A 25,359-nucleotide genomic window follows, 5' to 3' on the forward strand; every position below is an offset into this window, starting at 1 on the left:
TGCGTTTAACTTTACAGAAGTTGAGTTAAAAAATTAACTGTAGAAAAAGGAAAAAGTCATTTCTTGTTGTGCGCACAGACAAGAAATCAGTTCAAACAACACATGGTTGTAAGAACAAAGGGTCATAAAAATTGGACGGTGGAGGCGGCGTCTCAAGACCCAAGAAGAGAGAAAGATGCAGATCGAGAGCCGGAGAAAAAGAGAGCCGGAGGAGAAGAAGCGTAAGAGGCGTAAGAGCGTGAGGTCCCCGAGGGCGCATGCTTTTAATGGATTAAAAGCTCCACCCCCAAGAATTCTGGGTACTGTAGTTTTTCTCTGCATTTCTTTGTCTAGTTTTATAAGAAATTCATGTCCATTTCTCAAATTCCCGCTTAAAACCAAGCGAGTCCTGAATTACACCACTCATGTAAACAATTTCCTTAGAATTACCACACAACACAGTCATATATGGAAAAAGCACATATTTGATAAAATTTCTACAATCTATGATCAGAGCTAGAATACAGGATATATAGAAATTCCATGTGTGAGGTTAAATGATCACATGTTTGTTTCTTTTCTTCCTGTTTTTTTCTTGTGACAACACAATAGTACAACTTTTCAACATGTAATCTTCACTTTATAACCTTCATGAACTGGGCACATGTCCTTCCCCAATTTGCCCAAAAGGGGTCTCTCTTGTTCCACGGACTGGAAGAGGCTGGTTTTTGGATTTCATCATAAAATGTGACCATAAAAACTGTATTGTGATCTCCAACTTGATAGCAATTCTTCTTTGGTTTTAAAGACACAGTTCTCGGACTTTGGGGAAAAGTATGAATACTTTTCACTTTTCGCTTACTTTTCGCTTATTTTACTTAAAATACTGAATAGTATTTTAAGAAATAAACCCAAATCAAAGAATTACCCATCTTACTTTACTTGTAACAGTAAAGAGGAATATGACATGAACCAAGTAGTGAATAGTTTTAATAAATTTTATGTTAATGTTAGCAGCTGACATTCCACATACTACATGGGAAAGCCAGCAATTAATTGAGAGAAATCCATATACTATGTTTCTTGGCCCAGTTGATGAAAGAGAAATTATTATGATAGTCAGCACATGTAAAAGTAAAAAGTCAACTGATCATAATTATGTACATATGGCTTTATTAAAGCAGATAATTCCAGAAATTGTTAAACCATTAGCATATATATTTAATAAATCATTTCAAACGGGAATTTGTTGTGTGGGCCGCTGAAGAGGAGGTACTGCTGGCCCACCACCACCAGATGGCGCCCTGCTTGGAGTGCGGGCTTCAAGCACGAGAGGGCGCCGGAGCCACTGGGAGTGACAGCTGTCACTCTTCATCAGCACCAGCTGTCACTCAGCCAACTCATCACCATCTCCATAAAGGCCGGACTGCGACTCCACCTCCTCGTCTAGAAATCAGCTACCATTCAGGTAATCTTCTCTGCTGTAATCATTGTTGTCCAAAACATTGTTCTGTGTGCAGCCGTGTTCCTGCGGGCTCTGTCGGAGGCTGGATTGGTGGACAGTGAGAGGACGACGTTCTTCGCCTCTCACTCCATCCAGGAAAGAGACCAACAGGAGCTGCACGGGTGAAATTGTTGCTGGAGGTGGAGGTTCTCCCTCCTAATTGTGTACAGACTGTGGGATTACTGAGTGTGCGACCTCACACTCATCAGGACTGTCTCTGTTCTCTGCCAGCAGTACTGGGTCTGACTGCTGAAGACAGCGGCCACCTGGGGCGCAGGGCTTGGCGGCTCCGGTGTTCTTCAGCTCCGTTGGCAGTGGAAGCTGTGTGGGATCCGGCTCTTCTTTCGCCAGGCGTCTTCTATCGTTGAGCCTGCCCACACGTCACCTGGTGTATGATTGACAGTCACCATATTGTTATTGTCTGTACGTCGTTGTACAATTCACAACATTAAATTGTTACTTTTGGCTTATCCATTGTCCGTTCATTAACGCCCCCTGTTGTGGGTCCGTGTCACGACACTTTCACAACAGGAATTGTTCCAAATGGTATGAAAGTGGCAAAGGTGATACCTCTATTTAAATCTGGTGACAAACACCTTTTTAATAACTACAGGCCTGTGTCTATATTGTCACAATTCTCTAAGATACTGGAAAAACTTTACAATAACAGACTGGATAGATTTATTGAACTTCACAACTTGCTCAAAGACAGTCAATATGGGTTCAGAGCGAAAAGGTCCACGGCTTTGGCTTTGTGCAATGCAATCGAAGAGATTAATAAACATGTGGACCAAAGGGAATTAGTAATAGGTCTATTTGTTGACTTAAAAAAGGCTTTTGATACAATCAATCATAACATATTATTTAAAAAGTTGGAACTTTATGGGATTAGAGGAGTGGCTCTGAACTGGATTAAAAGTTATTTGCAAAACCGGAAGCAGTTTGTTAAAATCGGAGACTGCAATTCTACATATCTAGACGTTGTTTGTGGGGTTCCCCAGGGCTCTGTGCTGGGACCAAAATTATTTATTTTATATATTAATGATTTATGTAAAGTTTCCAATGTGTTTAAAGCAGTTCTCTTTGCTGATGACACAAACTTGTTTTGTTCTGGAGAGAATTTGCAGCGATTACTGTTTGATTTGAGTGTCGAAATGATAAAGCTGAAGAGTTGGTTTGACATGAACAAATTGTGATTACATTGGTCAAAAACCAAAATGATGTTATTTGGAAATTATAAATTGGATGTACAAATACAGTTAAATATACTTGGGGTAAATCTAGATTGTGTCAAGGAAAATAAGTTTTTAGGTGTGATTATTGATGATAAAATTAGCTGGAGAGCTCATATTCATCATATTCAAAAGAAAGTCTCTAAAAGTATTGCAATATTGAATAAGGCAAAGTACACTTTAGATGGTAAATCACTACATACTTTGTATTGTACATTGATTGCACCTTATTTGACATACTGTGCGGAAGTTTGGGGTAATAATTATAAAACTACTTTACAATCATTATTCATCCTTCAAAAAAGAGCATTAAGAATAATTCAAAATTCAGGGTTTCGGGATCATACCAATCCGTTATTTATTAAATCAAAGATATTAAAACTTTATGATATGATACATTTAAGACTGTTCAACTGATGCATAAAGCAAGAAATAAACAATTACTTCTCAGAATTCAAGAATATTTTATGTTGAGAGAGGGAAGGTATAATTTAAGGGGTACGTTTTATTTTAAAATTGCGGGCGCTAGGACGACTAGGAGGTGCTTTTGTGTTTCCATTTGTGGCCCAAAAAAATGGAATAATTTACCAGAGAAACTTAAGCAATGTCCAGATATTAACCGGTTCAAACATTTATGCAAACAAATGGTATTTGGTAGATATGTATTAGATTATTAGGGTTGAGTTGTGTTATATGTAGAGGCTGTTGTACTGGAACCTTCATTTTTTTCTTTTTTTTTATGAGTTGTCTGGAGAAATATTTGACTTCTTTTATCTGTAACTAGGTGCTGCTGTGTTCAGATTGTGTTGGGTATAAATGTCTATGAACAGGCATATATGCCTGATGATTTTATAAAGGAGGGTAGGCGTGGATAAGCGTTGCTTCTGCCTACACCTTTAGGCACCATGTATTTGATTTATTTTCTTATATTTCTTTTTGTTTTTGACTTTTCTGTTGTGAGTTTGGTCATATGAGTGAATTTCTGTTATGCTTGGGTGTCTAATAAATTATTATAAATTAAAAAATTAAGTATGTCCTTCTCGGGTCTGTGTTTTTAGATGAAAAAGGAGGTACCCACCATCTGGTTTTGGGAGCTGATAAGAAGCCCAAGACTCTGTGAGGAATATACTTCTTAGAGTCTTAAATCCTGTTAGTGTTGGGGGTTGATGACACCTGGCCATCCTGTGTTTGGCACAGAGGACATCCTTTTGACACTTAGATATATTCCAGACCTTGAACTGTAATGGGTTCATCTTGGAAGAAATTTTATGACCTTTGCTTCATGCAAATGTAGGAGGTTGAATGGTGAATGCAGGCTTCTTGCTACACATGTGTATGGCAAAAGAGCACAACAGATGCAGTGTTTGCTTTGTTGGTGCTGATGGAGAAGTATAGAGACAGCCACAAGGAGTTACATTGTGCATTTGTGGAGTTAGAGGAAGCTTAAGACAGAGTGCCAAGAAAAGAGTTGTGGTATTTTATGAAGAGGTCTGGAGTGGCAAAGAAGAATGTGAGAGTAGTGCAGGATATATTCAAGGATAGTGTGACAGTGGTCAGATGCACATTAGGAATAAAGGATGCATTCAAGGTGGTGGTGGGTTTAGACCAAGAATCTGCTCTGAGGTCTTTCTTTTTTGCAGTGGTGGTAGACAGGTTGATGGATGAGATTGAACATGAGCCTCCTTGGACTACGATGTTTGCACATGACATTGGGCCTCATGTATCAATGTTGCGCACTTGTGGCATAAATTTATGGCATAAACCTGAAATACACCAAAGTCGCCGTGACATGTATCAAACAGTGCACACCTGCCCATTTCTGGCATACGCCTGACGTGATCTTGATAAATGCGGCGGGTGGAAATGATCGTAATTATAGTAAACACGCCCATAAATATTCAGACTCCGCTTCAGACACACCCTCATTTTACGACATGGAAGCCAGGAAGACGGCAATGAAAAAAGAACTCCTCCAATCACGACGCGTGCCAATAGAGCGTCAAAAGCGGCCGTCGTATCGTTTTGTAGTATATAATCAATAAAGTGTTACAGTGGTCCCTCATTAATCGCTGGAGTTACGTTCTAAAAAATAGCCCATAATACGCGAAACTGCGACGTAGTCAGCGTTATTTTTTACAATTATTATAGATGTTTCAAAGCTGTAAAACCCCTCACTACACAGTTTATACACTTTCTCAATCAGGCATGAACATTTTCTCACTTTTCTCTCGTGTGTAAACACTCTCAAAGTTCAAACCTTAGTAGGAAAATAATACCAAACTGTTTTCAGGCCCAAACATTTGTTTGAGAAATAAAAATAGAACGTTTTCCTATAAATAATAATGATGGCAAACAAATTAATTTTAACGATCAACGAACGAAGTCGGACACATAAGAAATTATTAATAGTGACTCACCAGTATTTCACAGATCGGGCCTCTGCGTCCTGGCGCTGCGCCTTTTCCCACTCACACCTCGCTGCAGGTGACTGTTTCCGTGTGACAAACACAGTCATGAGTAGTTGTTGGTGCTCTTTTCTCTTCTGGGCAACAAGATTCTCATAAACAGATACGCAGAACACAGAACACTGGGAAAAAAAAAGGCATGCAAAATTGGACTAAATACTCCGCGAGACCCCGAGGCCACGACAGGTGAACGGCGTTATAGCGAGGGACCATTGTATTCTCTTTTCACATGTCAATAATTCTTGACATGTGGATATTTGCTCGCTCAATTAATAAGACACGCCTAATCTGTCAGATTTCTTTATTTTTTAAATGTATTTCTGTATTTATTTTATTGTGACAACCGAATGGAGACGACAAAACCTAGTTGTAGCACGGGCGAATTAAGGGAATGACGAAACTACAGTTGTTATTACCAATTTCATTGTCTAAAACGATCACACCACATGAAGTTAAGCTCAGCGCTGCTCTGGCTCCAGGCTCGAAGTCTGGAGAAAAAGGCGAGCAGCGCTTTCCTTCCTGTCAGCGCTGTAGCCACAGATCGTGCTCCATAACAATCCGGCAACAGCGGGATTTGTATTGATTATTATGTAGTATAATCAGGAAAGTGTTATTTATGTAACATATGCATTGATTTGTATAATGGCACTGTTTATCATGTTGATCATCTTCATTTTTATGTGGATTCCAGCGCTGGTTCATTTTGGTGTATAATTTACGCCACCTCTCGACCTGGTGTATATTTTCAGCGCAGCGTACGCCAACGACCACATTGATAAATGCCAAGTAGCGCAGCCGTTTTGGCGTACACCCCATATACGCTCAAATATCGCCGTACGCAATGTTGATACATGAGGCTCATTGTGATCTGTACATTGAGTCTGGCGAGGTGGTGATGCTCTGGAGAAAAGGCATGAAAGTCAGTAGGGGTAAGAGTGAATACGTGTGTGAATGAGAGGGAGCCTGATGGAATAATATGGTTACAAGGAGTACAGGTGGTTAGGGTAGACCAGTTTAACTACTTATGGTCAAGTTTTCAAAGTATGGTGAGTGTGGTAGAGAGGTGAAAAAGAGTGCAGGCAGGATGCAGTGGGTGGAGAAAGGTGGCAGGAGTGATTTATGACAGAAGGATATCTGCAAGAGTGAAAGGGAAAGTTTACAAGACAGTAGTGAGACCAGCTATGTTGTGCGTCTTAGAGACGGTGACACTAACAAAAACACACAAGGCAGAGGGCGCAGAGCTGAAGATGTGATTTTCTTGGAGAGTAACGAGGCTGGAAAGGATTAGGAATGCACATATCAGAGGGACAGCTCAGGTGGGACAGTTTGGAGACAATGTCAGAGTAGTCTCTCAGTGTCTAATATTGTGTTAAGGCAGAAAAAAATTGCAGAAATATCCATGCATTTTCATGCAGTGAGCACATCTGCATGCATGCACACTTTGGCCTTCCACCATGAATTCCTTAACCAAACAAACACTCTATAAGTAAACAGTCCATTCTAGCAGTAACCCCAAATGTAATGAATAGTTGGTCACTGGAGGGGAGCTCATATAAATACATATTAGACACCCCAATTGTCTTTCTTCTAGTTTATGGCAAGTGCCCCGCCTGATTAAATTGAGCCCTGAGTGGCATTCATCAACTCCTATTGTCATTCTTCCTACTGCCTTTCTCTTTGGAGGTAATTGACTGGAGAATGATGCCACACGATCAGTCCACCTATGCAGAGACGAGCCTGAGATTGATTAGCTCTACGGCAGTGCACTGAGCCATGGAGTGACTGAGATATTGTTATGCTCCAATATGAAACGGCTCTAATGGAGCTGGACAAGGACTGATGATCAGAGGGGATAGAATAGAATAAGAAAAGTGCTTGAGATATTGCTGCGGTGCATTTATTTAAGAGGCACATTTTGCACAATGAAAAGATTGAGCTTCTCAGCAGTGCTTGTCATATTTAGGGAGCGGAGGAGCAATAAATAGGGTTATTAGACTGACAACCTGCCTGGGTGCACTTTCAGTGCTGATGGTACTGCAATGACACCTCAGACTACAACGTTGCAGAGGGCACTTCTTGCACATTGGTACCTCCAAATGACAGTGCATGTAATCTTGGCATTATGAGATTTTTTTTTGTTTGTTTTTGGGTGCTGTGTGGAAATGTGTGTTGTCTCGCTTCTGTGTGATGGAGTCACTGACGACTGTCTTTATCCCTGAAGAGTTTGTAGTACTTTTATAGAGCTGTATGTACTTACATCAGGATTCTCACAGAGGTAATGAGTGCAGACTCCAGAATACCTACTCATAAATATGTGTGTATTCACACACTTTTAATAAACCCATCCAGTGAGTGCTTTGACAGATTTACTAAACATCCCTTAGAGTAGATATTGAGTTTGTGGTTGCAGTCATGCTAACCCTTCGTGAACTGCTGGGGAATTTCAGAGCAGTTGTGAGGTCCAGGGTTTGTACCTGATCTCATGTGTCCTTACATGCATTGTTAACAACTTTCATGACAGGCTGAGTCAGAGTTGCTGTTATTTTTGAATTATACAAAATCAGTGACAGACAAGCCACCTGTAGTTCCTCTTCACTCTTGGGTCAATGCAGTCTTGTATCTTGATAGGTGAGATTTGTACTACTTGTTCATTAGTTTGAGAGGTAGTGATCTCCTGTGATGCACTTGAGAACTGTTTTTTGTTTCTGTTGTGTTTTTGCCCTATATTTCAATAAATCAATTGAAGTGTTTATAGAGTATCTGTGAGGAGGCCTTGTTCAAAGCCAAGTTGAGGTGGAATTAAACTATACATAACATTTTGTGTTCAGTTTCTTTTTCAAAAGTGTGTTTATTGAGTACACAGTTTATAGACACATTATATCAGTGGTATGTTTTAGTCAAGAAAAATAAAAAACAAGATCAATACTGTAGTTTAGAAAAGAACAAGAAATAAGAGCACATAAGATGTCACTACTGTAAATATATATTGAATTAGAAGAAAATGCCCACCCCTACCTGGTGTTGTGGAGCCAATCTTACAAATTGTGTCGTGCTTTTACTTTGGCATTTTGGCCGTGTTTGTTCCATGTAGCTTTACTTTGTGTTTCTGTCCTTCTGGTGCCATGTGTTTCTGCAGTTGCATGTTTCATTGTTATATTGCCTATTTAACTATGATTACAATATTTCCTTGTTGCCAGATGGTATATGTTCTTCAGTCTTTCTTGCTTTACTGTTTTTATCCAGTGTTTGCTCTCCTGTTACGACATTTGCTGACGTCCCGTGTTCCTGAATTTTGGAGGGATTGCTTTCATAAAATCCTTGTGACTGAACCCTACTGAAGTCTCTCTGCTGCCGCACTCAGAAAGACGTGCTTCTTGGATTGACCACCCGTATGCCTGACCAGTTGAATGTTTTTGCTTTATGTCAGTCTGCTATTTTTGAACTGTGCCTTGTGGACACTAAATCATGTTTTTACTTTCCGTCCATTGGATCTCTGTGTTGAGGTCCATTGCCAGTTCTTTGCAGGTTAAGAGTGATCTTATTCTTTCAAAACAAAATGTACCTGAAAAGTCATTGAGCTATAACCTAACTTTTGGAGCCTCATTGCCCTTTCACTGTATAGCTTTTTACTAGCTATTAAACTGCAGGATAGAAAACATTGCTGAGCTGTGTTTAGATGTCACATATCTTCAGCAAGGCTGAGTTCGGATCGCAGAGGAGCTAAACAGCTACTTTATCCGTTTTGGCTCCTCCACACCTGCCCCCCTGCCTGCTCCCGGCTCTCCACATGTCTCCAGCAGCCATCCCTCCAGTCCCTCTGACCCCCCCGTCACCTCCACTGCACCCCGGACCTTGTCCCTCTTCCCTCGGGACTGTATTCAGCATTCAGCCCACCTCAGCTCACACCTCAGCTTCTGCCTCCCTCCCCCCTCACTGTAACTCCAACTGAGGTGAGAGGCCAGCTCCTGCTGCTGATGCAGAGGAAAGCAGCAGAACCTGATGGGATCTCCCTGAGGCTGCTGAGGACCTGTGCAGATGAGCTCTGTGAGGTCCTCAGCCAAATCTTCAACATGAGCCTCAGCCTGGGGGTGATCCCCACCCTGTGGAAGACCTCCTGTGTGGTCCCGGTTCCCAAAACACTGCACGCCAAGGAATCAGCCCACTACAGACCAGTTGCCCTGACCTCCCACCTCATGAAGCGCATGGAACAGCTCATCCTGTGTCACCTCCGCACCGTGGTGAGTGACATCCTGGACCCACTGTAGTTCACCTACAGGCCCAGCATCGGGGTAGATGACGCTGTCATCTATCTACTGCAGCGAGTGCTCACCCACCTGGAGACCGGCGGGAGCGCTGTGAGAGTCATGTTCTTTGATTTCTCCAGCACTTTCAACACCATCAGACCGACGCGGCGCTGCTGCGGGGGAAGCTGGAGGACGCAGGTGTGGATGGACATCTCGCTGCCTGGACCATCGACTACCTCACTGACCGCCCGCAGTATGTGCGGCTGCCAGCGGCTGTCAGTCTGAGGTGGTAAGATGCAGCACCGGGGCCACCCAGCGCACCGTCCTCTTGCCTTTCCGCTTCACCCTCTACACCTCGGACTTCACTTACAACACGGACAGCTGCCACCTCCAGAAGTTCTCTGATGACTCCGCCATTGTGGGTCGCGTGTCTGAGGGGAACAAGCTGGAGAACCGGTTGGTCATCACAGACTTTGTGGACTCGTGTGAGCGCAACCACTTGTGTCTCAACACCAGTACAATGAAGGAGATGGTGATCGACTTCAGGAGGAAACCACCACCTCACCCACCGGTGAACATCCAGGGGGAGGACATAGAGACTGTGGACAGTTTCAAATACCTGGATGTTCACCTCAACAGCAAACTGGACTGGACTCACAACACCGACGCCCTGTACAAAAAAGGCCAGAGTCGCCTCCACCTCCTGAGGAGACTGAGATCCTTTGGAGTGAGCAGGCCTCTGCTTAAGACCTTTCTACGACTCTGTTATAGCCTCTGCTCTCCTCTATGCTGTCGTCTGTTGCGCCCCGGGCAGCACAGAGCGGGAGAGAAAGAGACTGAATAAGCTGGTCAGGAAGTCCAGCTCTGTGTCGTGGGCTGTCCTCTGGAGTCTCTGGAGGAGGTGGCTGAGAGGAGGGTGTTAGCCAAGTTCAAATCCATTATGGACAACTCCTCTCACCCTCTGCACCGGACTGTAGTGGAGCTGAACAGCTCGTTCAGTGACAGACTGAGGCACCCTCAGTGCAAGAAGGAACGATACCGCAGGTCGTTCCTCCCTGGTGCTGTCAGACTGTACAATAACACTGTGAAATAACCACATGCAATAATATGTCCACAAATCATGTGCAATATTAATATGTCCACAAATCATGTGCAATATTAATATGTCCACAAATCACATGCAGTATTAATATGTCCACAAATCATGTGCAATATTAATATGTCCACAAATCACGTGCAGTATTAATATGTCCACAAATCATGTGCAATATTAATATGTCCACAAATCACGTGCAGTATTAATATGTCCACAAATCATGTGCAATATTAATATGTCCACAAATCACATGCAATATTAATATGTCCACAAATCATGTGCAATAACAACTCGTTTACAAATCCCTGCACTAATGTCACCTTATCATATCTAAACTCCATTTCACATATTGTAAATAAGATGCTCCTATGTCTTTTTTAATCCCATTCATGTTTATATATATGCATATGTACTTAGATATGGATGTACATATATATATGCATATGTACGAGGTCTGTTAGAAAAGTATCCGAGCCAGGTGGAAACCATTCGGATTATTCAGACGGCTTTCTGTGACGATCCTATGGGCATCACACAGATTAAGGAGTGGTACAACCGGTTTAAAGACGGCCGCACAACGGTGGAGAGCGCGCCGCGCTCCGGGTGGCCATCAACATGCTGAAATGACCAGATCATTTCCAAGGTGAACGCTGTGGTGATGTGGGACCATTGTGTGACTGTCCGTGAAATTGCTTAAGAGGTGGACATCAGCACTTTTTTGGCACATTCCACTGTGACAGAAGATTTGGCCATGAAAAGAGTGGCGGCGAAATTCATCGGCACAAAGCTGATGGCGCAGCAAAAGCGCCTTTGTGTTGAAACCTCATGGGACATGTTGGGACATGCCCAGCTCTTCCACCATTCGGAAGATTCAGACGGCTTTCGGTGGATTTTCAGTCATGTGACTATCCAAGAAATTGTGGACGAGTTTCTGGCAAAATTTGATGCAGTCGCGCGCTGCTCCAGTCGTTCCGCCATTTCCTTGCAAAGAAAAAACGACGAGAGACTCCACCCATCCTCACACAAAGGCTGCTTACAAGCAAATGAGGAAACCGACAGGCGTGAAAAAATTAATGCATGCGCACGAAGGTTCAAGGTTGGCTCATGCAAGCACACTGATTCAAATCCATCAGGTTTTTGAAAAAAATAAAAAGGTTGGATACTTTTCTAACAGACTTCGTATATGTGCATGTGTATGTATGTGTGTGTGTATATATATATATATGTATATATATATATATATATATATATATATATATATATATATATATATATATATATATATATATATATATATATATACGAGGTCTGTCAATAAAGTATAGGTCCTTTTTATTTTTTTCAAAAACTATATGGATTTCATTCATATGTTTTTACATCAGACATGCTTGAACCCTCATGCGCATGCGTGAGTTTTTCCACGCCTGTCGGTGACGTCATTCGCCTGTGAGCACTCCTTGTGGGAGGAGTCGTCCAGCCCCTCGTCGGAATTCCTTTGTCTGAGAAGTTGCTTAGAGACTGGCGGTGTGTTTGATCAAAATTTTTTCTAAACCTGTGAGACACATCGAAGTGGACACGGTTCGAAAAATTAAGATGGTTTTCGGTGAAAATTTTAATGGCTGATGAGAGATTTTGAGGTGATACTGTCACTTTCAGGACTTCCCACGGAGCGAGATGTCGTGCAGCACTCCCAGGCGGCGGCGTCAGCCTGTTTCAAGCTGAAAACCTCCACATTTCAGGCTCTATTGATCCAGGACGTCGTGAGAGAACAGAGACGTTTCAGAAGAAGTCGGTTTCAGCATTTTATCTGGATATTCCACTGTTAAAGGAGATTTTTTTAATGAAGCGACAGTATCACCTCAAAATCTCTCATCAGCCGTTAAAAGTTTCACTGAAAACCAGCTTGATTTTTCGAACCGTGTCCACTTCGATGTGTCTCACAGGTTTAGAAAAAATTTTGATCAAACAAAGCGCCAGTCTCTCAGCAACTTCTCAGACAAAGGAATTCCGACGAGGCGCTGGACGACTCCTCCCACAAGGAGTGCTCACAGGCGAATGACGTCACCGACAGGCGTGGAGAAACTCACGCATGTGCACGAGGGTTCAAGCATGTCTGACGTTAAAACATATGAATGAAATCCATATAGTTTAATAAAAAGGACCTATACTTTATTGACAGCCCTCGTGTGTGTATATATATATATATATATGTATATATATATATATATATATATATATATATATATATATATATATATATTCTATTTCTACCTCATTTTCTTATGTCTTGTACTGTTACAAGTATTATTATTACTTATCCTTGCAAACGCTGTTTGATGAACATTTTCCTCTACTTGCACCCATCTTGTGTGTTTTTTAAGAGCTGACGTAACGTGAATTTCTCCTCTGTGAGATCAATAAAGTTTATCTTATCTTATCTTATAATTATAATGGGTACTGGATCTAAATTAATCCTCAGAATCTCAGATATCACTTTGAAAATATATGTCTACATTAAAATTTTCCTATCAGACACCAAAGACATGCTATTTAAATTGACATAAGTAGTGTGTTTCACATTGTCCTACTTTCAAAATATTGTATTTAAATTTTTGAGCATGGATACATTTTTGATACATGGATACATACACAAACACTCCAGTTCTCGACAGTCAAGTGGCCAGGTGTTGTGTTCTCTTGGAGTTCATTTTAACAAAGAAGGATATAACTGGGGATACAAAATATCTTTATATAAAGTTAACAATAATGATAATAATAATATTAAAGAAAACAGAGCTCTGGTAGGAAGAGAAACAATGTGGGATCCATCCTGGTCGTGAAACCGACCAGCTCTTCACTCTCACAAGGATCCTGGAGGGTGCCTGGGAGTATGCCCATCCAGTCTACATATGCTTCTTTAGGAGGGTGGCTGGTGTCTCCCTTAGAGATAGGGTGAGAAGCTCGGTCATCCCTGGGGAGCTCAGAGTAGAGCCGCTGCTCTGCTACGTTGAAAAGAGCCAGTAGAGGTGGTTCGGCCATCTGTTAAGGATGCTCCCTAGGCACCATCCTAGGGAGATTTTCCAGGCACGTTCATTTGGCAGGAGACCCCAGGGAAGACCCAGGACTAGGTGGAGAGATTATATCTCCACACTGACCTGGGAACACCTCGGGATCCTCCTGTCGGAGGTGGTCTGTCTGGGGTTCCCTGCTAGAGCTGTTGCCCCCGCAACCTGATCCCGGATAAGCGTTTGAAGATGAGTGAGAGAGTGAGCTCTGGTCTTGGCAGATATCCAAATTCAGGTATTGGGATCATATCGGAAGTGAAAAAATGTGAATTGGGGCATCCCTACTGGTGTATGCCACGTCTGTGTGGTATGCTGGCTGCGCAAATTACCATTTGATATACGTTCCAGCTCTCACGATTTACAGTGAATTTTGGTTAGGGCCCAAAAGAATGATATTATTTGCAAATGGTCAAAATGAGTTTCTTTCCCAAGGTGGGAGTATGCACCCTGAAGCTGTGTTTACATACTCATAGTTGATGGAATGCTGTAAAAGTAATCAGCCGCTGGCAGCATAACTGTAGTTGTTGGCATCATGGCATTAGCAGCGACTGGCAAAAATTCAACTTGGTGACCATTTGGCTTCCTCCTTCTTATAATTAAATAGACTGCATTTCTGTAGTGCCTTTCCTCATGAAGCAGAAACTTAACAGGCTTTACAATGATTCCTCACATTCACACATACACTTGCACACCACGGTCGGTGTACTGCCACACATGGTGGTCAACTGAACACCAGAAGCAACTTGCAGATTAAGGTCTTTACTCAAGGGCCCTTATTAGTTTTCCTGTCTGGTAGGAACCTGAAATGAGGATCATCTGGTAGGGACAGATATCATTAAGGTTTTAACAGTACTAAGCCTCTTAGTAGTACTGCTTCTTGGTCCAGTACTTTGACAATATTCTTATCTATACTTTTTTGAAATAAAAGAATCAAATTAAGAACAGAATTAACAATGCTTTATCTTCTACATACAATTTAACATCAACGATCAACAGTAGCAAACTGCAGCACCAGTCTGTGGGAGGACTGTTCAGATCACCATACCAGCACGCTCCGAGAGAGAGAGAGAGGCTGCCTTCATGAGAAAGAGATGTTGTCTTATACATAGCATTAATCTGTTTTTCCCCACTGACAACAATTGTTGCCGAAGTGTATGACTGTCATTTTCTACTCACAATAAAAAAATCTCAAAAGTACTAATGCTACTTTTTCCATTTATAAAAACAAATCTGGGCATAAATGGGTTAATAAATTCATTACCTTAAGTTCTCCAGTACTGAAAACAGTACTGTTAAGGATCTTAGTGATGCTCCTGTCTTTAATAATTTAGCCTTTGGATCCATTTAATATCAGCTTTTGTTTAACCCCCCCCCCTTTACAGTAAGTAGCGCTGTGCAAAATAGCTGCTGTGAAAGCTGCCTCGTACCGCTGTATGAACCAAAGGAACCAAATTTTGTCACACCAAAACAGGTGTTCTCTATCCTAAATGTATGAAGGCTCACAGTAGGCAAATGCAATGCTTGATCATTTATTCCAAATCCATTCATTCATTTTTCTCTGGTCATACAAAACTTGTTTTTGTTGTTGTTGTTGTTGTGTGTGTGTGTGTGTGTGTGTGTGTGTGCTCAAATGGAAATACACTCCAAATTGACAACAAGCTAACATATGCATGGCTGCAAACCAATCAGTGTAAGTATGGGGAGACACCACCTACACAGATGATGACATCTAGACACAAATACATCATGTAAAGCTTTTTAGTCAACAGTGAAACATTGCGGTGAGAAACCAAACACGATTCAGCCCTTGTTCCTCACTTTCATATGTGAAAAAAATCCGTACATATTTTTACTTATGATTTTTATTTCCAGCATTACAAATTTTCTGTTGCACCCCCACCCCGAGCCACACACCCCAGTTTAGGGAACTTGAATTCACACCATCACCTCTCTGTTTCATACACAAATGGATACCAAATGCCCCAGTTCCTCATCAGAAAAATACAAGTATTTCAAACTTGAAGAAAAAGCATTTGGGATGTAATTAGTACCTAGGTAAATGCTCCATGGAATGCATTTTCTATTATGTATTTCTGGATAAATCCTTTCTCAAGGCCAAATTGTAATAAAAAATGTTAACATTTGAAAATAATGCAATTAATTAATGCACAGAGAGAGAAAACAAGCAGATCACAATGGCAGAATAAACAGTGGTGCAACAAACATGCAAATTGGCTTACCTTGGCTCCTCAGATCCTCATGCCATCACGTCATGTTTGTCAATCAGTTTTTCACAGGCAGAACTTTCTGTGCATCGTTACCAGTTGCGTAATGAAGTAACAGAAATGTACTTCACTGACTTTTGGGACAGGTAAATGCCAAATGTCCTAAAAATGGGAAGAGAATATGGAAATTTTAAGAGTTTTAAAAAATCTTTTCACTGTTTCAATGGCCAGAAATTAGCAGAGTCTGTAATGTGCATGAAACACTGAACCCTGTTATGTCGTTCCTTCCAGTGGAGGGAAAGGTGAATGTAAAAATTGTACATCATGGTATAATTCTACTACTCACTTTAAGAAGATAAAATCTCTGCTGATGCAGATTCAGCAGTGAAGATAGAATAGCATCGGTCCATTGCTGAAATAAAATTGTGGGGGAACAACAGGAGTTGACAGTATGGTAGCTTCATGGTTATCACTGTTGCCTCACAGCAGTGAGGTCATTGGATCGCTTCCTGTCTAGGCCCTTCTGTGTGGAGTTTGAATGTTGTACCTGTGTTTGTGTGGGTTCACTCCGGGTGCTCCAGCTTCCTCCCACTTCCAAAGAAATGCATGCTAGGTGAACTGGGAATGTAGGTGTGAGTGAGGGTGTGGCTGTGCTTATCTGTCTATATGTAGACCTGTGATAGACTGGCGTAGTGCAAAGCTCATTTTGAAATGGATGCCTGCAATACAGGCAAACAGAAGACTGGGAAAGTTGATGAATGCTCGAAGAACACCTGTTTGGAACATTCCACAGGTGAACAGGCTAATTGGAAACAGGTGAGTGTCATGATTGGGTATAAAAGGAGCATCCCCAAAAAGCTCAGCCATTCACAAGCAAAAATGGGGTGAGGATCACCACTTTGTGAACAACTACATGAAAAAATACTCCAACAGTTTAAGAACAATGTCTCAGTGTTCAATTGCAAGGAATTTAGGGATTCCATCATCTACCATCCATAATATAATCAGAAGATTCAGAGAATCTGAAGAACATTATACACATAAGCGGCAAGGCCGAAAACCAACATTGAATGCCCGTGACCTTCAATACTGCATTAAAAACTGACATCATTGTGTAAAGGATCTTACCGCGTGGGCTCAGGAACAGTTCAGAAAACCATTGTCAGTTAACACAGTTTGTCGCTACATCTACAAGTGCAAGTTAAAACTCTACCATGCAAAGTGAAAGCCATACATCAATAACATCCAGAAACGCCGCCGCCTTCTCTGGGCCCGACCTCATTTCAAATGGACCGACGCAAAGTGGAAAAGTGTGCTGTGGTCTGATGAGTCCACATTTCAAATTATTTTTGGAAATCATGGATGTAGTGTCCTCTTTTTTTCCTCTTTTGCAAAGTTCAAGCCAGCATCTGTGATGGTATGGGGGTGAGTTAGTGCCCATGGCATGGGCAACTTACACATCTGTGATGGCACCATCAATGCTGAAAGGTACATCCAGGTTTTGGAGCAAAACATGCTGCCATCCAAGCAACGTCTTTTTCAGGGACGTCCTTGCTTATGTCATCAAGACAATGCCAAGCCACATTCTGCATGTGTTACAACAGCGTTGCTTCATAGTTAAAGAGTGCAGGTACTAGACTGGCCTGCCTGCAGTCCAGACCTGTGGTCCATTGAAAGTGTGTGGCGCATTATGAAGTGCAAAATATGACAACGGAGACCCCGGACTGTTGAACAACTGAAGATGTACATCAAGCAAGAATGGGAAAGAATTCCACCTACAAAGCTTCAACAATTAGTGTCCTCAGTTCCCAAACGCTTATTGAGTGTTGTTAGAAGGAAAGGTGATGTAACACAGTGGTAAGCATACAACTGTCCCAGCTTTTTTGAAATGTGTTGCAGGCATCCATTTCAAACTGAACAAATATTTGCACAAAAACAATAAAGTTTATCAGTTTGAACATTAAATATCTTGTCTTTGTGGTGTATTCAATTGAATATACGTTGAAGAGGATTTCCACATCATTGTAGTCTGTTTTTATTTACATTTTACACAATGTCCCAACTTAATTGGAATTGGGGTTTTGTGTGTGTGTGTGTGTATATATATATATATATATATATATATATATATATATATATATATATATATATATATATATATATATATATATACGAGGGCTGTCCATAAAGTATAGGTCCTTTTTATTTTTTTCAAAAACTATATGGATTTCATTCATATGTTTTTACGTCAGTCATGCTTGAACCCTCATGCGCATGCGTGAGTTTTTCCACGCCTGTCGGTGACGTCATTCGCCTGTGAGCACTCCTTGTGGGAGGAGTCGTCCAGCCCCTCGTCGGAATTCCTTTGTCTGAGAAGTTGCTGAGAGACTGGCGCTTTGTTTGATCACATTTTTTTCTAAACCTGTGAGACACGTCGAAGTGGACATGGTTCGAAAAATTAAGCTGGTTTTCAGTGAAAATTTTAACGGCTGATGAGAGATTTTGAGGTGATACTGTCGCTTTAAGGACTTCCCACGGTGCGAGACGTCGCTCAGCGCTCTCAGGCGGCGTCATCAGCCTGTTTCAAGCTGAAAACCTCCACATTTCAGGCTCTATTGATCCAGGACGTCGTGAGAGAACAGAGAAGTTTCAGAAGAAGTCGGTTTCAGCATTTTATCCGGATATTCCACTGTTAAAGGAGATTTTTTTAATGAAAGACGTGCGGACGGGTCCGCGCGTCGGGACGCAGCCGGCGCGGTGCGGCGGCACAGGAAAAACACCTCCGTGTTGATAACCATTTGTAAAATCCAGGCGGCTTTTGATGGCTTTCAGTGGAGTGAGTATATGAGAAATTGTTTAACAGCTGGACATGTTCCAACTTGTCCTTAAGGCTTCCAACAGAGGTGTTTTTCCTGTGGCGTAGCGTCGCGCGGACCCGTCCGCACGTCTTTCATTAAAAAAATTTCCTTTAACAGTGGAATATCCGGATAAAATGCTGAAACCGACTTCTTCTGAAACTTCTCTGTTCTCCCACGACGTCCTGGATCAATAGAGCCTGAAATGTGGAGGTTTTCAGCTTGAAACAGGCTGATGACGCCGCCTGAGAGCGCTGCGCGACGTCTCGCACCGTGGGAAGTCCTTAAAGCGACAGTATCACCTCAAAATCTCTCATCAACCGTTAAAATTTTCACTGAAAACCAGCTTAATTTTTCGAACCATGTCCACTTCGATGTGTCTCACAGGTTTAGAAAAAATTTTGATCAAACAAAGCGCCAGTCTCTCAGCAACTTCTCAGACAAAGGAATTCCGACGAGGGGCTGGACGACTCCTCCCACAAGGAGTGCTCACAGGCGAATGACGTCACCGACAGGCGTGGAAAAACTCACGCATGCGCACGAGGGTTCAAGCATGTCTGACGTAAAAACATATGAATGAAATCCATATAGTTTTTGAAAAAATAAAAAGGACCTATACTTTATGGACAGACCTCGTATATATATATATATATATATATATATATATATATATATATATATATATATATATATATATATATATATTAGTGAAGCTTGATTAGGTTGTTAATACATAGGGCAGTTGTTAATATGTCCTGATTTAATTCTGACTGCGTCCTGTTTAACCACATCCTCTGTGTCCATGAAGAATACACCACACCCTTAACATTTTCTACTGCATTCCTCTTAAGTTGTACAGGTTGATTCTGTGTCCTCCCAGTCTTTGTTTTTTTTTTTTTTTTTGGGGGGGGGGGGGTGGAAATGTGGCTGTGTGAAGGGGTTATAAAATACACATTTATAACACCTGATACAAACCTTTGTGGAGGTGTGTGATAGTTTTTATTTCAAAGGAAGGCACTACAAATTAACACTGAAATCATGTTGGGCATGCTCAGACTTCCTTACTACCCTTCCTGTCATACAGTCTGGTTGTTCTTATGTCTCTTTCTCCAGGAGGGTTGGATGGTTTTCCAAGGCAGCCCTTCAGAGAGAAAGAAAGAGAGGGAGATTTTTTTTTTTCTGATCAAAGTGACAGTGACACTGGGCTTATTGCCTAGTCAAACACACACAGTCGCCACGCCACGCAGCCTGACCCAGTAATAGAGGCCAATGAAATCTGTTCACTGGGAGCAGGGGACCCGATAGTCTGCACGCCAACTGAGCTGAAACACTCTCATTCTGCTGCTGTCATACACAAAAAAATGGTCTGACTTCAGTCACAGCCATGTTAGGCCCTGCAATGTCCTTGCTGCTTCTCTGCTGCGGCTATACCAGCTTTGACACTGCGGATGAGAATTTATGCTGTTACTTTGTGAAACCCAAATAGATGTGACATGCAATTTCACCTGGAATGAACACAAAGTGGGTTTCATACAGTTGCACTTTTCCCGGCTTACTTAAAAGTCAAACCTGCGTTTAACAGTGAAAGGATGTATGAGCATAAAGTTGACAATCAGAGATTGCGCTGTAATGAGACTGTTGGGGACGATGAGGACAATTGTGTGTTCAAAATGAGCTCAGCTCCTCTGTGGAAAGCTCTTTTTCCCCTTACGTGGTGGTGGGATTTGCTGCTTAGAAATTACCCAGATTGCTCCCCACATGGTTTTAACATAGATTTCTCCTGATTGCTCAGTGTGACTGTGGATCGAATGGGTACATGCATGTGAATTTTGAGGCATTTTGTCATCCATGCTCAAAAACACAGATGTGGGGTCCTCACACTGCATTTGTTTGGAGAATCATGCCACCCTGAAAGGTGCAGACATTCTGGATTACCCTGAGTGGTGCAGTGTGAGAACAGATATGTTTATGGCCTCGAAACACCCGCAGAATTCATCATTCACCTTTGCTTTGACATGTTGGCATCGTCACTTCCACTATCATGACTAAACATAAAACAAAATTCATTTTCTTGGCAGAAAGAGAAAGACAAAGAAAAGAAAAGAAAGACAAATTAGAAAGACAATTTTTTGAGAGCTGAGGAAAACCGCTTTTCCTGGAACATTTTCTACTGTGCAGCATGGTCTCATGCAAACAAAATGTCTCAAGATAGTATAGTTTTATTATTTCCAGTTTAACATGGATTTCCTTTTTATTTTTTATTTCTTCACATGCTTATTCCATTTTTGACATATGCAGAAAACACAGTAATTTAATAGTAAATGAAAAGGTTCTCTACTGCTGCACGTTGTAAAGGTAAATTTGTAAAGCTGCTGCTGCTAACTCATTTTATGTGCTCCACAATGGACCCTTTTCCATGGTGGGCATGGTTACCCATGATGCATTGTGCACATCCATAGTGTACTGCAGAAAACATAAACAGAGCAAGCACCAATGAGCCATAAATGCCAGTTGTCCCTACAGACAGAATGGTTCATTCATGTGTGATATGCGGGTGTGCAAACTGTGCAAAGGCAAGAAAGTAGTCAGTAAAAATTTTTTGTCATGCCAAGAGTGTTGTTTTTTTTTTTTTTGTTGATTCCCTGTTCCACCTCCGGCTTCAGCACGCCTTTGAGCCGTATGCCATCGGCGTAGCTGAGGTTTGGGGCAGTGGAATATACCCGCAGCTGGTGGCTGGTTTGGAAGTCGGAGGGGTGGCGCCATTTTGTGCCGTCTGCCATTACTGCTGTTCCACTCCTCCCGGTTGACTTCTGGGGTATAGTCGTGGTTGGTGACACTGGACGTGCTTCCAGTTTCCACTGCGCCGAGGGGGTGGGTTTGGGGTTGTTTTGTTTGTATGTTTTTTTTTTTGTTTTTCTTTTGTTTTTCCCCCCAGTGTCCGCCCTCAGGGTGTGACTGTGGTGTCCTCTGGGGGGGAAAGGGCTGTGGGTCCATCTAGCCATAGACGGCCGGGGCTGGGTCCGTTAGTCATGAGGGGGTCGTCTCCTGGGGTTTGATGGAACGGTCCTCTGGGAGGCTCTGGGAGTCCCCGTGGGTGACTTTGGATCCCAGAGGGACCTCGGCTGTGGTTATTACTCCTGGAGCTGGCGGGATGTCCTCTGGGGGGTGTTGGTCCCTACATGTCGTCCGGGGGGGAGGGGGGGGGTGTTAGCGTTTTTTGTTTGCAAGCTTAAGTTTGGGTTGTGTTTTTCTTTTCTCCTCTTCCCGGGGTTTGATGGGACGGTCCTCTGGGGAGGGGGGGTGGTTTGGTTGTTTGTGTTTGTCTTTTTTGTTTTATGACTAAACAGACTTTAAACATGGTTGGACAAAGGCTGACCGCACAGGTTCAAGAACTCCTGGCCACACATGTGCAAATTGAATGACAGAAACAAAGGCAAAGATGCAGTCAGAGGTGAAGACGTCAACCGTTCTGTTAAATGAAGATTCAGTTGGAAGATGAATGCAGATACTGTTTCCAGCCATGGTCCCTGGAGGGGGGTGTTTTTCCTGGGCCAGGTTTGTGTGGTCGCCGGGAGGCTTCCCGTGAGAGTGGGGTGCTGTTGTGGCTTGGGTGCCTGGCGTGCCTGGCTGGCTTTTGTTTGTCTTCTATTTTCTGTCTTTTGTTTTTCCTTCCAGGTGGCATGCGTTCAGGACTGAGTGGCTGTGTGGCTGAGTTATCAGGACCTCACCCTGATCACCTGAAGCTTGTCATGTGCAGCTCGTCAGGACTCACAGCTGTGGTGCATCTTTATGGATTGGGGCATGGTTGCATTTAAGTCTGGAGTACACAGTGTGTGTTTGCCAGAGACTCGACCTTGTGACCAGACGAGTGAGATCGTCGTCTAGAGAGCCATCTCATCATCATGGATGCAGAGACCATACCAGGTTTGATGCCATGGTCTGTGAAAGAGGAGGGGGTGAGGTCTCACGCTCGTCAGCACACTTCCTGAGTTACTTTAGGTTTTGTGACTAACATGAGTACAGTCAGTAGATGTGGTGTCCCTCACACCTTATTATATTGAGCTGTTATGTTAGTCGTTTGATCAGCTTCCACTGCAGTGGAGAATTGAACTGGGTGTTCCATGCCTGCAGCGTGGGAAGTTGATTGGTGATTAAGCCAGGAAGTGTTTGCTGTTTATGTACACCTTTGAGTGGTCTCTCTGTGTGTGGAGTGGTGGACTCACATGATGGTGTCTTCTTTCACAGACTCGGTTGGTTGCGGCCACCTGGGGGGTGTTGGCGGGGTCCTTGGGTCCGAACTGTTCTGGCTCCGGACCGTTTGTGCTGCTGGGAGCGCACCGTTGTTCCACCTCGCCAGACCGCGCACTTGTTTGTTATTAGCACTCACTGTTATGTTATTAAATTCTGTTATCCTTTGTACCGTGCTCTGCTTATTTTATACTGGGTCCTGTCAAACGCTGGTCGGTTCTCCGCCCGCGTCCGACACATAACAACTTTCTTGCAAACAACGCCAGCTGTGGTTAGCTTGAATCAATTCAGCTAATTTCATATGTTATTTTCCCCCGGCTCTTTTTGTAAAACAGTGTACATACTCAAACTATTCCACACTTTTAAATTTATTTGAAGTCACAGTGAAAAATCAGGCCTGGATTCTGAAGAACTTCTCTCACAGAGGAGACCCGCTCTTTCAGAACCCTGAACAATGGACACAAACAGTTTTTATAAAGCACAACATAGGCGTGACAAAGGCAGACCTTATTTCACAAAATCTTTTCCTTATTGGTCGCCGTGGGCATTCAAGGGAGGTCCCACCCCCTGCCACTAACTGGAGCAATAACGGTACATGTATGATTTATAATGTAATCTGAATCCCTTTGTCCTAAGTGGTAAAACTGGTTAAATCCAGCTCGACATGCACATTCAAGCAGAGAAAAATATGTAAAACTAAGGATACAATCCCAAGTAAAGTAACTACTTTAATACCAAAACAAGTAAAGAAAACAATAATAGCATATTATCTCAGGTTACTGCTTTTGGTGGACAATTCTGAAATGGGTGAAGTAATATAAGATGTAAAAAGATAGCGATTGTGAGAGCTAAGAACATTTGTCTATTTGTCCCTGTATTTACCATGTCATTTTGCAGACCCTGATTTTTTTTTTTTTTTTACCCATCAGAAATTTTTGCACAAATTTAGTGTGTTCTAATAGCTTTAGAGATAATGGTTAGCACTGTTGACTCACAGCCAGAAGGTCATGGAATTGATTCCGACCTGTGGCCTTTCTGTGCAGAGTTTGCATGTTCTCCCCGTGTTTGTGTGGGTTCTCTCTGGGTCCTCCGGCTTCCTCCCACATCTAAAGACATGCAGGTTAGGTGGATTGGAAACTTTAAATTGTCTGTTGGCATGCGTGCGGGTGTCGATGTGTTTGTTTGTCTATATGTGGCCTTGTTACAGACTGGCGTCCTGTCCTGGGTGTACCCTGCCTCATGACCATGTGACCCATACTTGGAGTATGCGGTTGAAGATGAGCTTGATTTAACTGAAAAATGGCCCAAATATAGCATGGTGATATTTCGGTGTAAAAGGTAGATTAAAAAGGTAACTGAACATATCAGATCACTTTGCCTTGGATGTATCAGATCACCGCTTTGCCCTCGCCGCTACGCATCACAACCTTAACAACTACTTGATGATATGGTCCGTAAAAGTTGAGATGTGTCAGAATTACTGGCTCAGTTCACAATCTGTGTTATTTGTCCAAACAGATGGCCCAAATTGCTGCAACACCTAGCTCAACAACTCTTTGGTCTGCTTTCCAATATAAGTCATGACCTTTGGTATAACATAATAACGTCGGCTCATATCGCCAACATTCGATCTTTTTGTGTAAGCCCACATTGCACAAGTATTAGCAAGTACATATTTGTGTGTTGGCTGATGTGAGAGACGTAAATATACTATGTCTTGACTCTCAAAGATGGCAGACTGATGCATTGTGGGTAGTGTGTGACATCATAGGAAAAGGGTCTGTAACAGCATTTTAATGTGAAAACATCAGCAAATAATTTATAAAGCAGAGTGCCATTGTGGGTGATTGGTTTGTGGCTTGACAACTAATAACTGTGTCAACAACACAATCCCCGGGAAACATTTTAGACCGTCATAAGTGGGCGGTGGGCGGGTACACTTTTCATGTTGCACTTCAAAGTGTTTGCACGACAGTTGATGCAATGAAATGGTGTGTGGTCAACATAATGAATTTAATAACAGGTTGGTTGCTTCTTTTTGAAGATATTACAGGATATTTCCTTTCAGAATCAATTAAGAAAGGCAGTTTCATGAAGTAAATCAAATAATAGCAATTTCAGTGAACAAATAAGTTTGAAAGAATGTGACAAATCAGATTAGCATCACTATAAGTGAATGATGTGATGAAACACAAATGATCTATGTCTAAGGTTTGACTGAGCTTTAAAAATAGCCTTTTTTTTTATTTATAGTTTCCTGATTATTTTTTCTTTCTTTAAGAAAGCTGGTGTTGGACAATCAGGATTTATCATCCAAGAAGAAAACAAAGTGTTTCTGTTCGTTTGTCAAACTTTTCGTGTGTGACCTCACCTCTCCTTGTTCAACAGATACCTCGACTTGCCTTAGTTTACTTTGGTCACCGGAGATGCATTTTGTTTCGTGAGG

General features: G+C 42.2%; 1 protein-coding gene across 3 annotated transcripts in view; it reads left to right on the forward strand.

The window, feature by feature from the left end:
* The window catches only part of LOC117512002 (partitioning defective 3 homolog), a 1,323,734-nt gene that overhangs the window by 253,480 nt on the left and 1,044,895 nt on the right, over nt 1-25,359 (forward strand). The gene's annotated exons all lie outside the window — the stretch shown is intronic.

Source organism: Thalassophryne amazonica, chromosome 1, assembly GCF_902500255.1.
Source record: "Thalassophryne amazonica chromosome 1, fThaAma1.1, whole genome shotgun sequence".
NCBI classification, from domain to species: Eukaryota; Metazoa; Chordata; class Actinopteri; order Batrachoidiformes; family Batrachoididae; genus Thalassophryne; species Thalassophryne amazonica.